We start from the raw sequence: 21,246 nt of genomic DNA, 5'->3' as shown, positions 1-21,246 counted from the left end.
TCTTTATGAGTCAGATCCAGGACAAGACGCAGAAGGTTCTGACCATATAATGTAGACCCACGTTCCCAAACTGTAACTCCTGTTGGTGGAGACAATGAGGAAGACGATGATGAGACTCAAATACTTGATTGGAGCGACAACTTTAGTTTTTTTGTCAGGGCAGGAACAGGTTGGCTCTGAGGACGACGGGTGTGATAACACACAGGGTGATGATGACGATGTTGGAGATCCCACTTTCTGTCAACCCACAGTCAGCCTGGAAGTACGTCAACAACTGCATCCTCAAACACAACGCTGCTTCTGGCCACAAGTCGTGGTGGCTCTTCTGGTCGCATGGGTGCTAAGCCTTGCATAGCCTGGGCATTTTTTCAGATCGATAAAGATGACCCAACTCGTGTTATCTGTACCATTTGTCAGCAAAAGCTAAGTAGAGGCCAAAAAATACATGGTTTGAGTACTTCATGCACATGGATATGAAGCATAAGTTGCAGTGGGAAGCTCACTGTGCTACAATGTGGCCTAGCCGGCCGGGCCAACCACCGTCTGCCACATCTTGTGCATCCACGGCCTCTTCATCCTCTGTGACTGGGGGGACAGCAGTCACACCTGTTTTGGGACACAGACCTGCCACCTCTTTAACCTCAACAGCCAGCGTGATTGGCAGGTCATCATTTTCTTTGGAGGTGGAAACACCAGCTGGTGTTCAGCGCTGTCCGACATCGATAGCACCACCTTTGGATCAAGGCAACCTAACATGTCCGCCTGCATCTTCCTCACAGACCGGCAGTTTGCTGGGGACACCCTTCTCAACCCCGTCTAAGCACAACAGCCAGCCCTCGGTCCCTCAGATGTGGACAAGTAAAAGACCATTTCCTCCTAGCCATGAGAAAGCTAAGAGGTTGAATTTCATCATCTGCAAGCTCTTGGCTACAGAAATGCTTCCGTTCCGCCTGGTGGACACAGAGGATTTTCGAGACCTTTTGTCTGTAGCAGTGCCCCAGTACCAGATGCCCAGTTGGCACTACTTCTCAAAGAAAGGTGTGCCTGCGCTCCACCAGCATGTCGCACACAACATCACCGCTTCTTTGAGAAACTCTGTGTGTGACAGGGTGCATTTCACCACAGACACTTGGACGAGTAGGCATGGACAAGGGCATTACATGTCGCTGACTGGGCACTGGGTAACTATGGTGACAGCAGGACAAGGGGGTGCTGTCCAAGTCTTGCCGTCCCCACGAGTTGTGCGTCAATCCTCTTTATCTCAAAGTTCCTCCACTGCTTCTGCCTCCTCAACCTCCTCTCGTTCCTCCACCTGCACCCAAAGCCTGTCTGGTCATGCCACAAGCTTTCTAACTGCGCAGAAGGGATCCTGCACACCTCCTTACTATGCTGGGAGCAGGGCTCTACGTCTTCAGGCGGTTTTTACTTTGAAATGTCTGGGAAATGTGAGTCACACAGCTGAGGAGTTGAGGTCAGCTCTGGAGAACCAGTTTCATGAATGGTCGTCTCCACTGGACCTGAAACCAGGGAAGGCCGTGTGCGACAATAATGCAAACCTGGGTGCAGCCCTTCGCCGGGGCAATGTCACACACGTGCCTTGTATGGCTGACATGTTGAACCTGGTTGTCCAGCAATTTTTAGCCCACTATCCCGGACTAGAAAGCCTTCTGCAAAGGGCACGGTTGCTGTGTGCTCACTTCCACCGTTCGCATCCCGAAGCTCAGTGACTTACATCTCTACAGAAGTCGTTGGGCCTGCCACTTCACCGGCTAAAATGCGATGTGCCTACCCGGTGGAATTCAACTCTGCACATGTTGCAGCGACTGTGGCAGCACCGACAAGCCATGGTGCAATACGTTCTGACGTATAGGCTGGGCGAACGAGATCCAGAGGTGGGGCAAATCACGCTGGAGGAGTGGTCTCAGATCAGGGACCTATGCACCCTTCTGCACAGTTTTGAAATGGCGACGAAGATGTTTAGTGCTAACGATGCCATTATCAGCTTGACTATTCCGGTGATTTACATGCTGGAGCACATGTTAAACAGAATTCGGAGTCAGGTGGTGGCACAAGAGGAGGTGGAGGAAGTAGAGGAGGAGTTGTATGTGGAAGGGCTAACATCTGCAAGGTCCAGACGGTCGGCAGCACCAAGGCGGCAGGCTTGTGAGAGTGGGGGAGATGGTTTTACCAGGGCGCATGGTAGCAGCCAAACTAGTGAGGAAGGTGCAGGAGCCCAGGAAGAAGTGGAGGATGAACTGATGGAAGACTCATCAGATGAGGGAGACCTTGATCACATTTCTCTTGAGCGAGGTTGGGGGGAGAGGGCAGAGGAAGGAAGCATGATTGTTACCTCACCACCAACACAACAGGGACTTGGTGCTCCTGTATACGCAAGACACATAAGTGCCTTCATGCTGCACTACCTGCAACATGACCCTCGAATTGTGAGAATTAGAAATAATCCTGACTACTGGGTTGCCACACTGTTAGATCCCCGGTACAAAAGTAAATTTGCAGAAATTATTCCTGCCATAGAAAGAGATGCACGCATGCAGGAGTATCAGCAGAGACTGTTGCAGAATCTTACATGTGCTTTTCCCCAAAACACTAGTGGTGCACGTAGTTAATCTCACAGTTCCAACTAGCCAACCGTGGGACCGTCGAGTGTTCAGCACTCAAAACGTAACAGAAACACAGTATCTGCTGGTAACATCAATTTTGCGGAATCATTTCACCACTTTTTTAGCCCATCCTTTGCAAGGCCACAGGAGACAAGAAGTCTGACACATAGTCAATGCCTAGAGACGATGGTACAGGAGTATCTCCAAGTAAACATTGAAGCCATGACTGTGTCACTGGACCCTTGCTCTTTTTGGGCTTCCAATCTGGATAAATGGCCGGAGCTCGCCACTTACGCCTTGGAGATCTTGTCATGCCCCGCAGCCAGCGTTGTTTCTGAGTGTGTGTTCAGCGCTGCTGGTGTGCTGACAGATAAGCGCACGCGGCTCTCCACTGATAATGTAGACAGACTCACGTTCATAAAGATGAACAAATCATAGATCTAAAACGAGTTTTCTACCCCTGTGTCATCCAGGGGAGAGTAAAGGCTAGATGATTTGTTAAAATCACCTCACCAACCGCTTTAAGCTTTCAAATTACTAATCATGTTTATCTGTATCTTGGCTGGAAAATAATTTGGGCTTTGTTGCAGTTTGCAGTACTGATTCTATTAGGCCATCTATACTAAGCTCCACCAGCTTTCAAATTAATAATAATTTTTAGCTGCATCTAGCCCGGAAAATAATTTTTGGGCTCCTAGATGCGCAAGACACGTGAGTGCCTTTTTGCTGCACTACCTGCAACATGACCCTCAGATTGTCAGAATTCAAAATAATCCTGACTACTTGGTTGCCACACTCTTAGATCCCCCACACTCTTCGATCAACCTTTTCATTTTAATAAAGAACAAAAAAATGGTCATTTTTGAAATTATAAGCATTAGCAGGTTATTAGAAACTGAAATCAAACAGTTTTCAACGCAAAACTTTATTCTAGGTGATGTTACATTTGCACATAGGATCCCTTGTTCGAAAGGAGCTTCTGAACTCTATCGTCGATTGAATTTGTCAGGTTTTGGATGGTTTCTGCTTCAATTGTTTTTCATGAGGACAGAATACCCTCCAAGAGCTGTTGCTTAGATGTGAACTGCCTCCCGCCATCATAGACACTCCTTTTGATGATGCTCCAGAGGTTCTGAATGGGGTTGAGGTCAGGGGAGCATGGGGGTCACACCATAAGTTTGTCCCCTTTTTTGCCCATATCAGCCAGAGATGCAGATGTGTTATGTGCAGCATGAGACAGTGCATTATCATGCATGAAAATAATCTTGCTGCGGAATACACGGTTCTTCTTCTTGAACCATGGCAGGAAGTGCTGTTTGAGAAACTACACATACATTATGGAGTTCATCTTTACCCCTTCAGGGATCCTAAAGGGGCCGACAATCTCTCTCCCCATGATTCCAGCCCAAAACATTACTCCACCTCCTCCTTGTTGGCGCCGTAGCCGTGTTTGCATGGGGTGTCCATCAACCAGCTATCCTCCACTCCATCCATCTGGACCATCGAGCATTGCATGGCACTCATCGGTGAACAAAACAGTTTTGAAGTCAGTCTTCATGTATTGTTTGGCCCACTGGAGATGTTTCTGCTTGCGTGCAGTGGATAGAGGAGGTTGACAGGATGGCTTACGCACAGCTGCAAACCTCTGAAGGACTCTGCATCTTGTTGTTCGGGGGACGTTGGAGGCACCAGCAGCTTCAAAAACTAGTCTGCTGCTATGACAAGGCTTTTTTGCCGCTTCTCCTTAAACCTGACGTAATTGCCTGTAGGAAAGAGTCCTCAATTTTCCCTTATTAGCACGCACACGTGTGTACTGTGAATCAGCTACATACTTCTTGATTGTGCGATCATCAGGATGAAGTGTCTTGGCAATGTTGATTGTAGTCATGCCTTGACCTAAACACTCCACAATTTGTTGCTTCTCAGCAGCCGACACATCCTTTTTCTTTCCCATTTTGGCAGAAAATGTAGGCTGCTTAATAATGTGGGACAGCCTTCTTAAGTAGTCTTGCCTTTCATTGGACACACCTGCCAAACTAATTAGCACAGGTGTCTGCAATTGCTTACAGTGATATAAAGAGCCCTGACACACATCACCATCAATGAGTTTAACTGACAAACAAACAAATTCTTCCCTTATCACTCCTAAACACTTTTTGCATAATAATTTGGAACACAGTGTACATGTGCTTTTCCACAAAACACCAGTGGTTCACGTAGTGAATCTTACAGTTGTAACTTGAAAACCATGGTCTGTATGGAGTTGTTCAATAAAGGGCCCAAAATTAAGATAACATAGACGGGAGAGGTCTCTATGAATACGAATTCCTAAGTATTTGATACCCTGTGAGGGCCAGGCAAAGGGAAAGTTGGACTGGATGGAATCCTGTATGCATTTGGGGAGGGAGACATCGAGGGCCTCAGACTTCGCTGCATTGATTTTAAAATTTGACCATGTAACAAAGTGATCTATTTCAGCCATATCAGCAGGGATGGATATATGTGATTGAGTGATATATACTAGGACATCATCAGCAAATGCAGAGCACTTGTACTCGGTGCCTCCCACCTCAATCCACCTAATATTGGGGTTATGGCGAATTGATGAGACAGGTGCTCCGTCACTAGAATGTATAAGAGAGGGGACAGAGAACATCCCTGCCTTGTACCATTGGTGAATATGAAAGGTGATGAAAATGTTCCATTTATCTTCAGCCTAGGTGACGTATTGCGATACAGGGCCGTGATTTTGGCTATAAAACGGTCCCCTAGACCCCTACCCCAAGTTTTTAAAAGAATAATATATGGCGTGCCAGGAGACTCTATGGAATGCTTTCTCAGCATCCAATGAGAGTATCTAATTACAAATTTTTAACTGCATCTAGCCCAGGAAATACTTTGTGCCTAGTAGCAGTGTCTGCTAGTTAGCGGATTATCCCAGCTGTTAAGCAAGCTACACCACCTGTAGTTTGGACAATTAAATTTTTCAAAGGAAATGGTTCAGGCCACCGGGACACTCAGTGAAGAGCATTGGGGAGGCACCCCAAGGCATAGGGGCTGGGACTGGCAGGAATTACCGCGGCTGCTGGCTTGAGACTTGCCCTTCAATAGATCCTTGTAAAAGGATTTAAAGTGTACTCATTCAAATCAGAGAGAAAATTTAAATGAAAAAGATTAGTCCAGCCCCCACCACAGGGGGGCTCATTCGACCCACCAGCAGACAGGCACCAGTATTGGGAGAGGGGGCTGGCCGTCAGGGTCCAACGTGGCTCTGGCACAAACCTGGCGACACGGAGGTCGCATGGGCAGGAACAGACTGGCCGTGTCGGCTTCACACTTTTTTGGTTTTAGAAGGGCATGACATGCCTATATCTGTGTCTCCCCCTCCTTTTACTCCTCCACCTCTTTTCTTTTCGCATGACTATATGTACTTGTCACTTTTCCATGTATTAGTTGAGTCTTCTGAGCAGTTTGTCAGGTTTCGGACACCTTTGAAGGTGTTCTCTATGTGATTCTATGTGTTTTTGTTTGCCTGCCATTGGTTTTAACGGTATTCGAAGGTGTTCGTCGAACAGTTCGTCGAACCGAACCGAACTCGAACACTACGGGGGTGGCTCAACACTAGTCGCAGCAGCTTAACAAGACTGTTTTAATGCCCCTTGGAAGAGACGTGGAGGTCGCAGTAGCTTAACAAGACGGTTTTAATGCCCCTTGGAGAAGTGGAGGAGGTCGAAGTAGCTTATCAAGACAGTTTTAATGCCCCTTGGAATAGACGTTAAGGTCACAGTTGAATAAAAAGACAATATCAATGCCCCTTAACAAGACGGTATTAATGCCCCTTGGAAAAGTGGTGGAGGTAGCAGTTGCTTAACAAGACTGTTTTAATGCCCCTTGGAGAAATGGTGGAGGTTGCAGTAGCTTAACAAGAAGGTTTTAAGACCCCTTGGAAGAGACGTGGAGGTCGCAGTAGCTTAACAAGACAGTTTTAATGCCCCTTGGAAAAGTGGTGGAGGTCGCAGTAGCTTAACAAGACGGTTTAAATGCTCCTTGGAAGATACATGGAGGTCACAGTGGAATTTTAAGACAATATCAATGCCCCTTGGAAGAGTGGTGGAGGTCGCAGTAGCTTAACAAGATGGTTTTAATGCCCCTTGGAAGAGACGTGGAGGTCGCAGTAGCTTTACAAGACAGTTTTAATGCCCCTTGGAAGAGACATCGAGGTCGAAGTAGCTTAACAAGATGGTTTTAATGCCCCTTGGAAAATGGGTGGAGGTCGCAGTAGCTTAACAAGACGGTTTTAATGCCCTTTGGAGAAGTGATGGAGGTCGCAGTAGCTTAACAATACCGTTTAATGCCCCTTGGAAGAGACGTGGAGGTCACAGTCGCTTAACAAGATGGTTTTATTGCCCCTTGGAATAGTGGTGGAGGTCGCAGTAGCTTAACAAAACGGTTTTAATGCCCCTTGGAGAAGTGGTGGAGGTCGCAGTTGCTTAACAAGACTGTTTTAATGCCCCTTGGAAGAGATGTGGAGGTCGCAGTAGCTTAACAAGACGGTTTTAATGCCCCTTGGAAGAGTGGAGGAGGTCCCAGTAGCTTAACAAGACAATTTTAATGCCCCTTGGAAAGGTGGTGGAGGTCGCAGTAGCTTAAAAAGATGGTTTAAATGCCCCTTGGAAGAGACGTGGAGGTCACAGTGGAATAAAAGACAATATCAATGCCCCTTGGAAGAGTGGTGAAGGTCGCAGTAGCTTAACAAGATGCTTTTAATGCCCCTTGGAGAAGTGGTGGAGGTCGCAGTAGCTAAACAAAACTGTTTTAATGCCCCTTGGAAGAGACGTGGATGTTGCAGTAGCTTAACAAGACGGTTTTAATGCCCTTGGAAAAGTGGTGTAGGTCGCAGTAGCTTATCAAGACAGTTTTAATGCCCCTTGGAAGAGACGTGGAGGTCGCAGTTGAATAAAAAGACAATATCAATGCCCCTTGAAAATGTGGAGGAGGTCGCAGTAGCTTAACAAGACGGTTTTAATGCCCCTTGGAGAAGTAGTGGAGGTCGCAGTAGCTTAACATGACAGTTTTAATGCACCTTAGAAAAGTGGTGGAGGTCGCAGTAGTTTAACAAGACGGTTTTAATGCCCCTAGGAGAAGTGGTAGAGGTCGCAGTAGCTTAACAAGACGGTATTAATGCCCCTTGTAAGAGAAGTGGAGGTCGCAGTAGCTTAACAAGACAGTTTTAATGCCCCTTGGAAAAGTGGTGGAGGTCGCAGTGGCTTAACAAGACAGTTTTAATGCCCCTTGGAGAAATGGTGGAAGTCGCAGTAGCTTAACAAGATGGTTTTAAAGCCCCTTGGAAGAGACGTGGAAGTCGCAGTAGCTTAATAAGACGGTTTTAATGCCCCTTGGAAAAGTGGTGGAGGTCGCAGTAGCTTAACAAGACGGTTTTAATGCCCCTTGGAGAAGTGGTGGAGGTCGTAAGATCTTAACAAGATGGTTTAAATGCCCCTTGGAAGAGCCATGCAGTACAGCATCTTAAAAACATTATTCCCATTATTGGGGAGTGGGTCTCACATAGTCTTTGCCTATGCCTTCCAAGCAAAAGCTGCCAAAAATTAGGAGGGAGGAACTTGCAATGCTGGCAACACGGACCAAGGTCATCCTGGTGGTATTGTGGTGATGAAGGCTGAGGATATGGAGAAGAGCATAATACAGCCGAAATGAGGAAGCGTATACCCATGTGTGGGTGTGAAGCGGTGCATGGGAATACGCCTCCCGAAACAACACAGTGGATTTGACTTTATGTTACCCTGCCGTCATTTGCTGGTGATGAGAAGTCTGGCCAATCCAGCCCTTGTTCATTTTGATAAGGGTCAGCTTGTCAGCATTGTCAGTTGACAGGCGAGTGCGCTTATCAGTTACAATTCCCCCAGCGGCACTACAAACACGCTCCGATAACACGCTAGCGGCAGGTCAAGCCAGGACCTCCAAGGCGTACAAAGTGAGTTCAATCCAAGTGTCCAGCTTGGTACCCAATAATTTAAAGTCACAGAGGAATCACGGGGGACGCTGGTACGGTCGGCAAGGTACTCCCTCACCATCTTTTGAAACTTTCCACTCCTTGTGAGAGTATCTCGCGCCTCAGGGCCTGTAAGCTGGGCAGGTCTCCGAAAACTGTCCCAGAATGATAACAGTAATCCCTGCCTCTGCTGGATTGGAGTTGTGTCTCTCTCGCCTGTACGCCTTGGTTGGTCAACGAACTGTGACCTCTGCCGCTAGCGTGTTCAGATGGGAATTTTTTTTAACAGTTCTGTAGCAAGGGCCTTCTGGTACTGCCCCATTTTTGTAGACCTCTCCACCTCAGGAATAAGAGAGTGAAAGTTCTCCTTGTAGCGGGGGTCTAAAAGTGTCACCTACCAGTAATGACTGTCACCCAACATTTTGACTACGCGAGGGTCACGGTTAAGGCAGCGTAACATAAAGTCAGCCATGTTTGAGAGACTGGTAATGGGCAAGACTTCCATGTCCTCACTAGAGATGAGCGGTATTCGACTAGAACTGTTCGCCAATCTCATATTCGAGCTGTTTTGGGCGGTGTTCGAGTTGTTCGACGAACCCGAACGATTTGCAAAAAATGTGGCTGTTCGAGGTTATGTTCGATAACTGTTCGTGCACCAAAAGCGTGTCCTGCATGTCTGGCGCTATTTAGAGCACCAATCATGCAGGGATTGTCTGCCATTCACTGTAATGCCACAGCCATGGTGGTTGTGGCATTACAGTGATTGCCCAAATCCATGGGAACAGTGCTCACAGTGAAACATGAAAAGCCGGCAATTCAGCAGCGGCATACTCCGGTACCCGACAATTTAGAACAGAAAGAATAGAGAATCACACATAGATTAGATAGATAGAAACATGTCAGTCACATATATATGAAGTACAGTGACAGTGTTGCTTACTGTACTTGTCATTTAGTGTAAAGGATTTTTTAAAAAAAATAATAGTGTTTTCATGCACCGTCTCTTTAAAAAAGCCGTCCGGCATTTCAGCAGCGGTACCCGACAATTTAGAATAGAAGGAATAGAGAATCAGACATAGATTAGATAGATAGAAACATGTCAGTCCCATATATATGAAGTACAGGGACAGTGTTGATTACTGTACTTGTCATTTAGTGTTAAAATAAAGGATTTATTTAAAAAAAAATTGGCGTGGGGTTCCCCATAATTTTAGTCTCTAGCGGAGGTTAAGCAGACGGCTGGGGCAGATGTTTAAAGCCTGGGAAGGGGGTAATACCCACAGAGCTTTCCAGGCAACTAATATCAGCCCCCAGCTGAATACCTAGCCTTTACTAGCTATTAAAATGGGGGACCCCCCAAAAAAATGATGTGGGGTCCCCCCTATTTAAATAGCTAGCAAAGGCTAGGCAGACAGCGGGGGGCTGATATTAATAGCCCAGGAAGGGTGCCATGAATATTGGCCCACTCCCAGGCTAGAAACACCAGTCGTCAGCCGCCCCAGAAGTGGTGCATCCATAGGATGCGCCAATTCTGGCACTTAGCCTCGCTCTTCCCACTGCCCTGTAGCAGTGGCAGTGGGGTAATAGGGCTGGGGTTGATGTCAGCTTATAATGCCAGCTGACATCAAGCCCAGGTTAGTAATGGAGAGGCGTCTATAAGACACCCCCATTACTAACCCCATAGTCAAAGTTAAAAAAAAACACAAACACCCAGAATAAAGTCCTTTAATTGAAATAAAGACACAATTCTATATTGTTCTAAATTAAACCATACTTACCATCACGCCCATTCCAGCTGAAGCCAAAGATCTCCTGCAATAAAGGTAAAATAATAAAGCAACATCATCCTTACCTTTCCATGGTTCCCATGACAGCTTCAGCTCTGCTACATCGAGATGACAGGCTGGACCGCAGCAGAACGCTGCCATCCAGCTTGCCATGCTGCACACACTGAGAAGCGCAGGCATGCTTGCGCTCCTCAATGTCTCGCTGTGACGGCATCCAGATGAGCCGAGGTCATGTCCAATGAACTCGGCTCACCTCATGCACGTCACTGACAGCGTGGGAAAATTCTCCTGCACTCAGCGCTTCAGCGTGAGAATTCTCCCACGCTGTCAGTGACGTGCATGAGGTGAGCTCATGTCCAATGAACTCGGCTCACCTCAGGCACGTCACTGACAGCGAGCGAAAATTCTCCTGCACTCAGCGCTTCAGCGTGAGAATTCCCCCACGCTGTCAGTGACGTAAATGAGGTGAGCTGAGTTCATTGGATATGAACTCACCTCATAGACGTCACTGACAGCGTGGAAAAATTCTCACGCTGAAGCGCTGAGTGCAGGAGAATTTTCCCACGCTGTCAGTGACGTACATGAGGTGAGCTGAGTTCATTGGACATGAGCTCACCTCATGCACGTCACTGACAGCGTGGGAAAATTCTCACGCTTAAGCGCTGAGTGCAGGAGAATTTTCCCACGCTCTCAGTGACATGAATGAGGTGAGCTGAGTTCATTGGACATGACCTCGGCTCATCTGGATGCCGTCACAGCCAGACACTGAGGAGCGCAAGCAAGCCTGCGCTTCTCAGTATCTGTAGGATGACAGGCTGGATGGCAGCTTTCTGCTGCGGTCCAGCCTGTCATCTCGATGTAGCAGAGCTGAAGCTGTCGTGGGAACCATGGAAAGGTAAGGATGATGTTGCTTTATTATTTTTCTTTTATTGCAGGAGATCGTTGGCTTCAGCTGGACTGGGCGTGATGGTAAGTATGGTTTAATTTAGAACAATAAAGAATTGTGTGCTTATTTCAATTAACGGACTTTATTCTGGGTGTTCGTGTTTTTTTTTAACTTTGACTATGGGGTTAGTAATGGGGGTGTCTTATAGACGCCTCTCTATTACTAACCTGGGCTTGATGTCAGCTGGCATTATAAGCTGACATCAACCCCAGCCCTATTACCCCACTGCCACCGCTACAGGGCAGTTGGAAGAGCGAGGCTAAGTGCCAGAATTGGCGCATCCTATGGATGCGCCATTTCTGGGACGGCTGACGGCTGGTGTTTCTAGCGTGGGAGGGGGCCAATATTCATGGCACCCTTCCTGGACTATTAATATCAGCCCCCAGCTGTCTGCCTAGCCTTTGCTAGCTATTAAAATAGGGGGGACCCCACGTCATTTTTTTTGGGGGGGTCCCACATTTTAATAGCTAGTAAAGGCTAGGTATTCAGCTGGGGGCTGATAATAGTAGCCTGGGAAGCTCCATGGGTATTACCCCCTTCCCAGGCTTCAAACATCTGCCCCAGCAGTCTGCTTAACCTCCGCTAGAGACTAAAATTACGGGGAACCCCACGCCAATTTTTTTTTTAATAAATCCTTTATTTTAACACTCAATGACAAGTACAGTAACCAACACTGTCACTGTACTTATTATATATGTGACTGACATGTTTCTATCTATCTAATCTATGTGTGAAGCTCTATTCTTTCTATTATAAATTGTCGGGTACCGCTGCTGAATTGTAGTCCAGCTTTTTTAAAGAGACGGTGCATAAAAACACTAATATTTTTTTTAATAATTCCTTTACACTAAGTGACAAGTACAGTAACTAACACTGTCACTGTACTTCTTATATATGTGACTGACTTGTTTCTATCAACCTAATCTTTGTGTGATGCTCTATTCCTTCTTGTCTAAATTGTCGGGTACCGGTGTATGCCGCTGCTGAATTGCCGGCCGGCTTTTTTAAAAAGAGCGTCTTCTGAGCAGTTTGTCTGCTTTTGGACACCTTAGAAGGTGTTTTCTATGTGTTTCTATGTGTTTTTGTTTGCCTGCAATTGGTTTTAACGGTGTTCGACGGTGTTCTAAGGTGTTCGACGAACAGTTCCTCGAACATCCCGATGTTCGACGAACCGAACAGAACCCAAACACTACGGGGGTGGCTCAACACTAGTCCTCACCAAGACGATGACTGACCATGCTCTCCTCCTCCTCCTCCTCCCCCCCTGTTCTCAGGCCACCCACGCTGTACTGATGGTATGAGAGTTGTACAGGTTCTACCGTCTACAGCGCATGATACCAGCTCCGGTTCTTCCTCCTCCTCCTCCTCTTCCTCCTCTCCCTCATTGTCTCCCAATGCAAGTTGGGATAAGATGAGGCTGGGCTGTGTGTAATCGCCCGCTATGGCTTCTTGATCCATCTCATCATACACTGGCTGCAATTCCTCCTCTTTAATTTTCTGCAGAGAGCGTTGCAAAAGACAAGTGGGATGTTGATGCTAATGACGGCGTCATCGCCACTCACCATCTTGGTGGACTCCCCAAAGTTTATCAGGATGGTACATATGTCAGACTTCCAGGTCCACTCCTGAGGTCTTATGTGTGGAGTCTGACCTGAATATCTACGGCCTTGGTGCAATTGGTACTCCACAACTGCTCTCTTCTGCTCACAAATCCTTTGCAACATGTGGAGGGTAGAGTTCCAACGTGTGGGGACATCACACACCAGTCGGTGTGCCGGAAGCTGCAAACGCTGCGGCAACACAGCAAACGCGGCTGAAGCTGTAGCCAACTTCCGAAAATAAGCTGAGAGGCGACGTACTTTGACGAGCACATCTGGCAACTCGGGGTACGATTTAAGAAACCGCTAAACCACGAGGTTAAGCACATCAGCCAGGCATGGTACGTGTGTGATCTTGCCTCGCCTCAGTGCCGCCACCAGGTTACGGCCATTGTCACACATGACCATGCCTAGATGTAGGTTCAGCGGTCTCAGCCACAGATCTGCCTGCTCTTTCACAGCTGTCCGCAACTCACAAGCAGTATGAGGTTTATCACCTAAGCTTATGAGTAGAGATGAGCGTTGTTCTACTCGAACTGTTCGCCAATCTCAAATTCGAGCTGTTTTGGGCGGTGTTCGAGCCGTTCGGCGAACACGAACAATTTGATAAAAATTCGGATGTTCGAGGTTATGTTCGATAACTGTTCGTGCACCAAAATCATAACTGGATTTTTTCTCAGTAATGATGAAAATTAATGTTAATACGCAGTTTGAGTGTACAGCGGGGTGGGGGGAGGAGCAGGGGATGGATCTCTGCAGGAACAATGAAGATCTCCATTTTTTTTTTCTCTTTCCCGCATTTGCAGTGGGGAGGTGCAATCTGTCAGGCTATCAGCAGCGCACACACGGAGCGAAGTGCTTTTTTTCACACAAGCAAGGGCATGTGTCATTGGCAGTGTATGTCACATGTCCTTGCCCTATAAGACCAAGCCAATTTCCCCGTTGCCACCATTTTCTCACTGCTGCAGCTGCGTGTTAGACGGCACCGCTGTTGCTGTGTGCGCTATACCTTGTTAATTTCAAGCCAATTTTCGCACAAATATACAGATAGCTTGGGAGTAGGGAATAGTTGTGATTGCAGTCCTTTTAAGGACTAGGTTACAGCATTTCCTATGACTTTTATCAGGGAGGTCTGTGCTCTTAAATAGATAGGTTGTGGGAGTAAAGACTAATTGTAATTGGAGTCCTTTTCAGGACTAGGTTACATGAGTTCCTATCAGTTTTTGCCAGGCAGGTCTGTGCCAGTGCTGTGAAAGTTTTTTTCACAGCATTTGGCTGAATCTAACAAAGCTAATCCTTTTTGGCCTATTGCAGAGTGTGTTAGTCAGTGGAGTAGCCTATCTGTGTTGCAAGATATAACATCTGTGTATAGAATACCAATTTTTTTACTGCACCTAGTGAAGTAAAATCTTTTGGGCATAGCATCATTCTATTAGTCCATCTATACTGACCTCCATCAGGTTGCAAACTGAATATAATTTTTTTCTGCATCTAGCTCTGAAAAAATATTTGGGCTTCTAGCAGTGTGTGGGACTTGGTCTATTAGTCCATCTATACTGACCTCCATCAGGTTGCAAATTAAAAATAATTTTTTTCTTCATTTAGCTCTGAAAAAATATTTGGGCTTCTAGCAGTGTGTGGGACTTGTTCTATTAGTCCTTCTATACTGACCTCCAGCAGGTTGCAAATTGAATATAATTTTTTTCTGCATATAGCTCTGAAAAAATAGTTGGGCTTCTAGCGGTGTGTGGGACTTGGTCTATTAGTCCATCTATACTGACCTCCATCAGGTTGCAAATTAAAAATAATTTTTTTCTGCATCTAGCTCTGAAAAAATATTTGGGCTTCTAGCAGTGTGTGGGACTTGGTCTATTAGTCCATCTATACTGACCTCCATCAGGTTGCAAATTAAAAATAATTGTTTTCTTCATTTAGCTGTGAAAAAATATTTGGGCTTCTAGCAGTGTGTGGGACTTGTTCTATTAGTCCTTCTATACTGACCTCCAGCAGGTTGCAAATTGAATATAATTTTTTTCTGCATCTAGCTCTGAAAAAATATTTGGGCTTCTAGCAGTGTGTGGGACTTGGTCTATTAGTCCATCTATACTGACCTCCATCAGGTTGCAAATTAAAAATAATTTTTTTCTGCATCTAGCTCTGAAAAAATATTTGGGCTTCTAGCAGTGTGTGGGACATGGTCTATTAGTCCATCTATACTGACCTCCATCAGGTTGCAAATTAAAAATAATTTTTTTCTTCATTTAGCTCTGAAAAAATATTTGGGCTTCTAGCAGTGTGTGGGACTTGGTCTATTAGTCCTTCTATACTGACCTCCAGCAGGTTGCAAATTGAATATAATTTTTTTCTGCATCTAGCTCTGAAAAAATAGTTGGGCTTCTAGCGGTGTGTGGGACTTGGTCTATTAGTCCATCTATACTGACCTCCATCAGGTTGCAAATTAAAAATAATTTTTTTCTGCATCTAGCTCTGAAAAAATATTTGGGCTTCTAGCAGTGTGTGGGACTTGGTCTATTAGTCCATCTATACTGACCTCCATCAGGTTGCAAATTAAAAATAATTTTTATCTGCATCTACAGTACCTCTGAAAAAATATTTGGGCTTCTAGCTGTGTGTGGGACTATTTGTATTAGTCCATCTATACTGACCTCCATCAGGTTGCAACTGAATATATTTTTTTCTGCATCTACCTCTGAAAAAATATTTGGGCTTCTAGCTGTGTGTGGGACTATTTGTATTAGTCCATCTATACTGACCTCCATCAGGTTGCAAATTCAAAATAATTTTTTTCTGCATCTAACCCAGCCAATAGTTTTGGCCTAGTACCACAGTTTGGCCACTCAGCTCTGCTCGGTTACCATCCATTGTTTTTTTGTGCAAACAACTCCAGAGTTGTGAATTAGTTAACCACCAAAATGAGTGGAAAAAGGCCTGCTGCTGGTGGAAAGGGGAATAGGCGTGTTGGGAAGGGGAAAAAAGGTTGTGTCCGTGGGGTAGGTGTTAAAGCAACAGTAACATCTGCAGAAGAAAGACCATCTTCCAGCCAAACTAAAATGTCTACTTCTTTTAGCGGACAATGTGATAAGATCCCTTTCTTACGGCCACGCTAATCGCTACAAATTCCAGATGAGGCACAAAAACAGCAGGTGCTTCAACGGATATCAAGTGCTCCTTTAAGTGGGCTCTCCTCCACATCAACTTCAACATCACAAATACTCCAGTCCTCAAAGGTGTCACCCAAATCGCACTTGCTTCCTCACAGCTCCCAAATCTCCAGCTGCCCGTCTGAGTATGAGGTAGAACAGATGGTTGAGTCTGCAGAGCTGTTTACACATACTATAGCCTGGGAATCAGAGGTCGACTCCAGCGCTTCTGTGAATCCAGACGAGGAAATGATCTGCACTGATGCCCAGAATCTTTATGAGTCGGATCCAGGACCAGACGCAGAAGGTTCTGACCATAATGTAGACCCTCATTCCCAAACTGTAACTCCTGTTGGTGGAGACAATGAGGAAGACGATGATAAGACTCAAATACCTGATTGGAGCGACAACTTTAGTTTTTTGTCAGGGCAGGAACAGGTTGGCTCTGAGGACGACGGGTGTGATAACGCACAGGGTGATGATGATGAGGTCGGAGATCCCACTTACTGTCAACCCACAGTCAGCCAAGAGATGAGGTCAGCAGAGGAGGTGGAGGAAGATGCTAGTGATGACGAGGTCAGGTTGCGCCTTCCTGGACAGAGACGTAGTACTGGAAGCACATCAACAACTGCATCCTCAAACACAACTCTGCCTCTCACCACAAGTCGTGGTGGCTCTTCAGGTCGCATGGGTGCTAAGCCTTGCATAGCCTGGGCATTTTTTCAGATCGATAAAGATGACCCAACTCGTGTTATCTGTAACATTTGTCAGCAAAAGCTAAGTAGAGGCCAAAAAATACATAGTTTGAGTACTTCATGCATGAACCGGCACATGGACATGAAGCATAAGTTGCAGTGGGAAGCTCAGTGTGCTACAATGCGGCCTAGCCGGCCGGGCCAATCACCGTCTGCCATATCTTGTGCATCCGCGGCCTCTTCATCCTCTGTGACTGGGGGGACAGCAGTCACACCTGTTTTGGGGCGCAGACCTGCCACCTCTTTACCCGCAACAGCCAGCGTGATTGGCAGGTCATCATTTTCTTTGTAGGTGGTAACACCAGCTGGTGTTGAGCGCTGTCCGACATCGATAGCACCACCTTTGGATCAAGGCAACCTAACATGTCCGCCTGCATCTTCCTCACAGACCGGCAGTTTGCCGGGGACACCCTAATCAACCCCGTCTAAGCACAATAGCCAGCCCTCGGTCCCTCAGATGTGGACAAGTAAAAGACCATTTCCTCCTAGCCATGAGAAAGCTAAGAGGTTGAATTTCACCATCTGCAAGCTCTTGGCTACAGAAATGCTGCCTTTCCACCTGGTGGACACAGAGAATTTTCGAGACCTTATGTCCGTCGCAGTGCCCCAGTACCAGATGCCCAGTCGGCACTACTTCTCAAAGAAAGGTGTGCCTGCGCTCCACCAGCATGTCGCACACAACATCACCGCTTCTTTGAGAAACTCTGTGTGTGACAGGGTGCATTTCACTACAGACACTTGGACGAGTAGGCATGGACAGGGGCGTTACATGTCGCTGACTGGGCACTGGGTAACTATGGTGACAGTAGGACAAGGGGCTGCTGTCCAAGTCTTGCCGTCCCCACGAGTTGTGCGTCAATCCTCTTTATGTCAAAGTTTCTCCACTGCTTCTGCCTCCTCAACCTCCTCTCGGTCTTCCACCTGCACCCAAAGCCTGTCTGGTCATGCCACAAGCTTTCTAACTGCGCAGAAGGGATCCTGCACACCTCCTTACTATGCTGGCAGTAGGGCTCAACGTCATCAGGCGGTTTTTACATTGAAATGTCTGGGAAATGTGAGTCACACAGCTGAGGAGTTGTGGTCAGCTCTGGAGAACCAATTTCATGAATGGTTGTCTCCACTGGACCTGAAACCAGGGAAGGCCGTGTGCGACAATGCTGCAAACCTGGGTGCGGCCCTTCGCCGGGACAATGTCACACACGTGCCTTGTATGGCTCAAGTGTTGAACCTGGTTGTCCAGCAATTTTTAGCCCACTATCCCAGACTAGATGGCCTTCTGCAGAGGGCACGGTCGCTGTGTGCTCACTTCCGCCGTTCGCATCCCGCAGCTCAGCGACTTACATCTCTACAGAAGTCGTTGGGCCTGCCACTTCACCGGCTAAAATGCGATGTGCCTACCCGGTGGAATTCAACTCTGCACATGTTGCAGCGACTGTGGCAGCACCGACAAGCCCTGGTGCAATACGTTCTGACGTATAGCCTGGGCCAACGAGATTCAGAGGTGGGGCAAATCACGCTGGAGGAGTGGTCTCAGATCAGGGACCTATGCACCCTTCTGCACAGTTTTGAAATGGCGACGAAGATGTTTAGTGCTGACGATGCCATTATCAGCATGACTATTCCGGTGATTTACATGCTGGAGCACATGTTAAACAGAATTCGGAGTCAGGTGGTGGCACAAGAGGAGGTGGAGGAAGTAGAGGAGGAGGAGTTGTATGCGGAAGGGCTAACATCTGCAAGGTCTAGACGGTCGGCAGCACCAAGGCGGCAGGCATGTGAGGGTGGGGGAGATGGTTTTACCAGGGCGCATGGTAGCAGCCAAACTAGTGAGGAAGGTGCAGGAGCCCAGGAAGAAGTGGAGGACGAACTGATGGAAGACTCATCAGATGAGGGAGACCTTGATCACATTTCTGTTGTGCGAGGTTGGGGGGAGAGGACAGAGGAAGGAAGCATGATTGTTACCTCGCCACCAACACAACAGGGACTTGGTGCTCCTGGATGCGCAACACACATGAGTGCCTTCTTGCTGCACTACCTGCAACATGACCCTCGAATTGTGAGAATTAGAAATTATCCTGACTACTGGGTTGCCACACTGTTAGATCCCCGGTACAAAAGTAAATTTGCAGAAATTATTCCTGCCATAGAAAGGGATGCACGCATGCAGGAGTATCAGCAGAGACTGTTGCAGAATCTTACATGTGCTTTTCCACAAAATACCAGTGGTGCACGTAGTGAATCTCACAGTTCCAACTTGCCAACCTTGGGACCGTCAAGTGTTCAGCACTCAAACCGTAACAGAACCACAGTATCTGCTGGTAACATCAATTTTGCGGAATCATTTCACCACTTTTTTAGCCCATCCTTTGCAAGGCCACAGGAGACAAGAAGTCTGACACATAGTCAACGCCTAGAGACGATGGTACAGGAGTATCTCCAAGTAAACATTGAAGCCACGACTGTGTCACTGGACCCTTGCTCTTTTTGGGCTTCCAATCTGGATAAATGGCCGGAGCTAGCCACTTACGCCTTGGAGATCTTATCATGCCCCGCAGCCAGCGTTCTGTCTGAACGTGTGTTCAGCGCTGCTGGTGGTGTGCTGACAGATAAGCGCACGCGGCTCTCCACTGATAATGTAGACAGACTCACGTTCATAAAGATGAACAAATCATGGATCCGAAACGACTTTTCTACCCCTGTGTCATCCTGGGGAGAGTAAAAGCTTGATGATTGGTTAAAATCACCCTACCAACCGTTTTAAGCTTTCAAATTACTAATCATGTTTATCTGTATCTTGACTGGAAAATAATTTGGGCTTTGTAGCAGTGTGCAGCACTGATCCTATTAGGCCACCTATACTAAAGCTTCACCAGATTTAAAATTAAAAATAATTTTTAGCTGCATCTAGCCCGGAAAATAATTTTGGGGCTCCGAGATGCGCAAGGCACATAAGTGCCTTTTTGCTGCACTACCTGCAGCATGACCCTCATATTGTCAGAATTCGAAGTAATCATGACTACTGGGTTGCCACACTCTTAGATCCCCCAAACTTTTCGATCAACCTTTTCATTTTAATAAAGACCAAAAAAATGGTCATTTTTGAAATTATAAGCATTAGCAGGTTGTTAGAAACTGAAATCAAACAGTTTTCAACTCAAAACTTTATTCTAGGTGATGTTACATTTTCACATAGGACCCCTTGTTCGAAAGGAGCTTCTGAACTCTCTCGTCCATTGAATTTGTCAGGTTTTGGATGGTTTCTGCTTCAATTGTTTTGCATGAGGACAGAATACCCTCCCAGAGCTGTTGCTTAGATGTGAACTGCCTCCCGCCATCATAGACACTCCTTTTAATGATGCTCCAAAGGTTCTGAATGGGGTAGAGGTCAGGGGAGCATGGGGGTCACACCATAAGTTTGTCCCCTTTTATGCCCATATCAGCCAGAGATGCAGATGTTTTATGTGCAGCATGAGATGGTGCATTATCATGCAGAAAAATGATCTTGCTGTGAAATACACGGTTCTTCTTCTTGAACCATGGCAGGAAGTGCTGTTTGAGAAAATCCACATACATTATGGAGTTCATCCTTAGCGCCTTCAGGGATCCTAAAGGGGCCGACAATCTCTCTCCCCATGATTCCAGCCCAAAACATTACTCCACCTCCTCCTTGTTGGCGCTGTAGCCGTGTTTGCGTGGGGTGTCCATCAACCAGCCATCCTCCACTCCATCCATCTGGACCATCGAGCGCTGCACGGCACTCATCCGTGAACAAAACAGTTTTGAAATCAGTCTTCATGTAATGTTTGGCCCACTGGAGCCGTTTCTGCTTGTGTGAAGTGGATAGAGGAGGTCGACAGGATGGCGCATGCACAGCTGCAAACCTCTGAAGGACCCTGCATCTTGTTGTTCGGGGGACGTTGGAGGCACAAGCAGCTTCAAAAACTTGTCTGCTGCTATGACAAGGCTTTTTTGCCGCTGCTCTTTCAACCTGACGTAATTGCCTGTAGGAAAGAGTCCTCAATTTGCCCTTATCAGCACGCACACGTGTGTACTGTGAATCAGCTACATACTTCTTGATTGCCAAGACACTTCATCCTGATCATCGCACAATGTTGATTGTAGTCATGCCTTGACCTAAACACTCCACAATTTGTTGCTTCTCAGCAGCCGACACATCCTTTTTCTTTCCCATTTTGGCAGAAAATGTAGGCTGCTTAATAATGTGAGAGAGCCTTCTTAAGTAGTCTTGCCTTTCATTGGACACACCTGCCAAACTAATTAGCACAGGTGTCTGCAATTGCTTACAGTGATATAAAGAGCCCTGACACACATCACCATCAATGAGTTTAACTGACAAACAAACAAATT

Source organism: Phyllobates terribilis, unplaced genomic scaffold (assembly GCF_046119375.1).
Source record: "Phyllobates terribilis strain yellow unplaced genomic scaffold, ASM4611937v1 Scaffold_7__3_contigs__length_470593459, whole genome shotgun sequence".
Classification (NCBI taxonomy): domain Eukaryota; kingdom Metazoa; phylum Chordata; class Amphibia; order Anura; family Dendrobatidae; genus Phyllobates; species Phyllobates terribilis.
The sequence above is the reverse complement of the archived record's forward strand: the minus strand, read 5'-3'. Positions refer to the sequence as shown.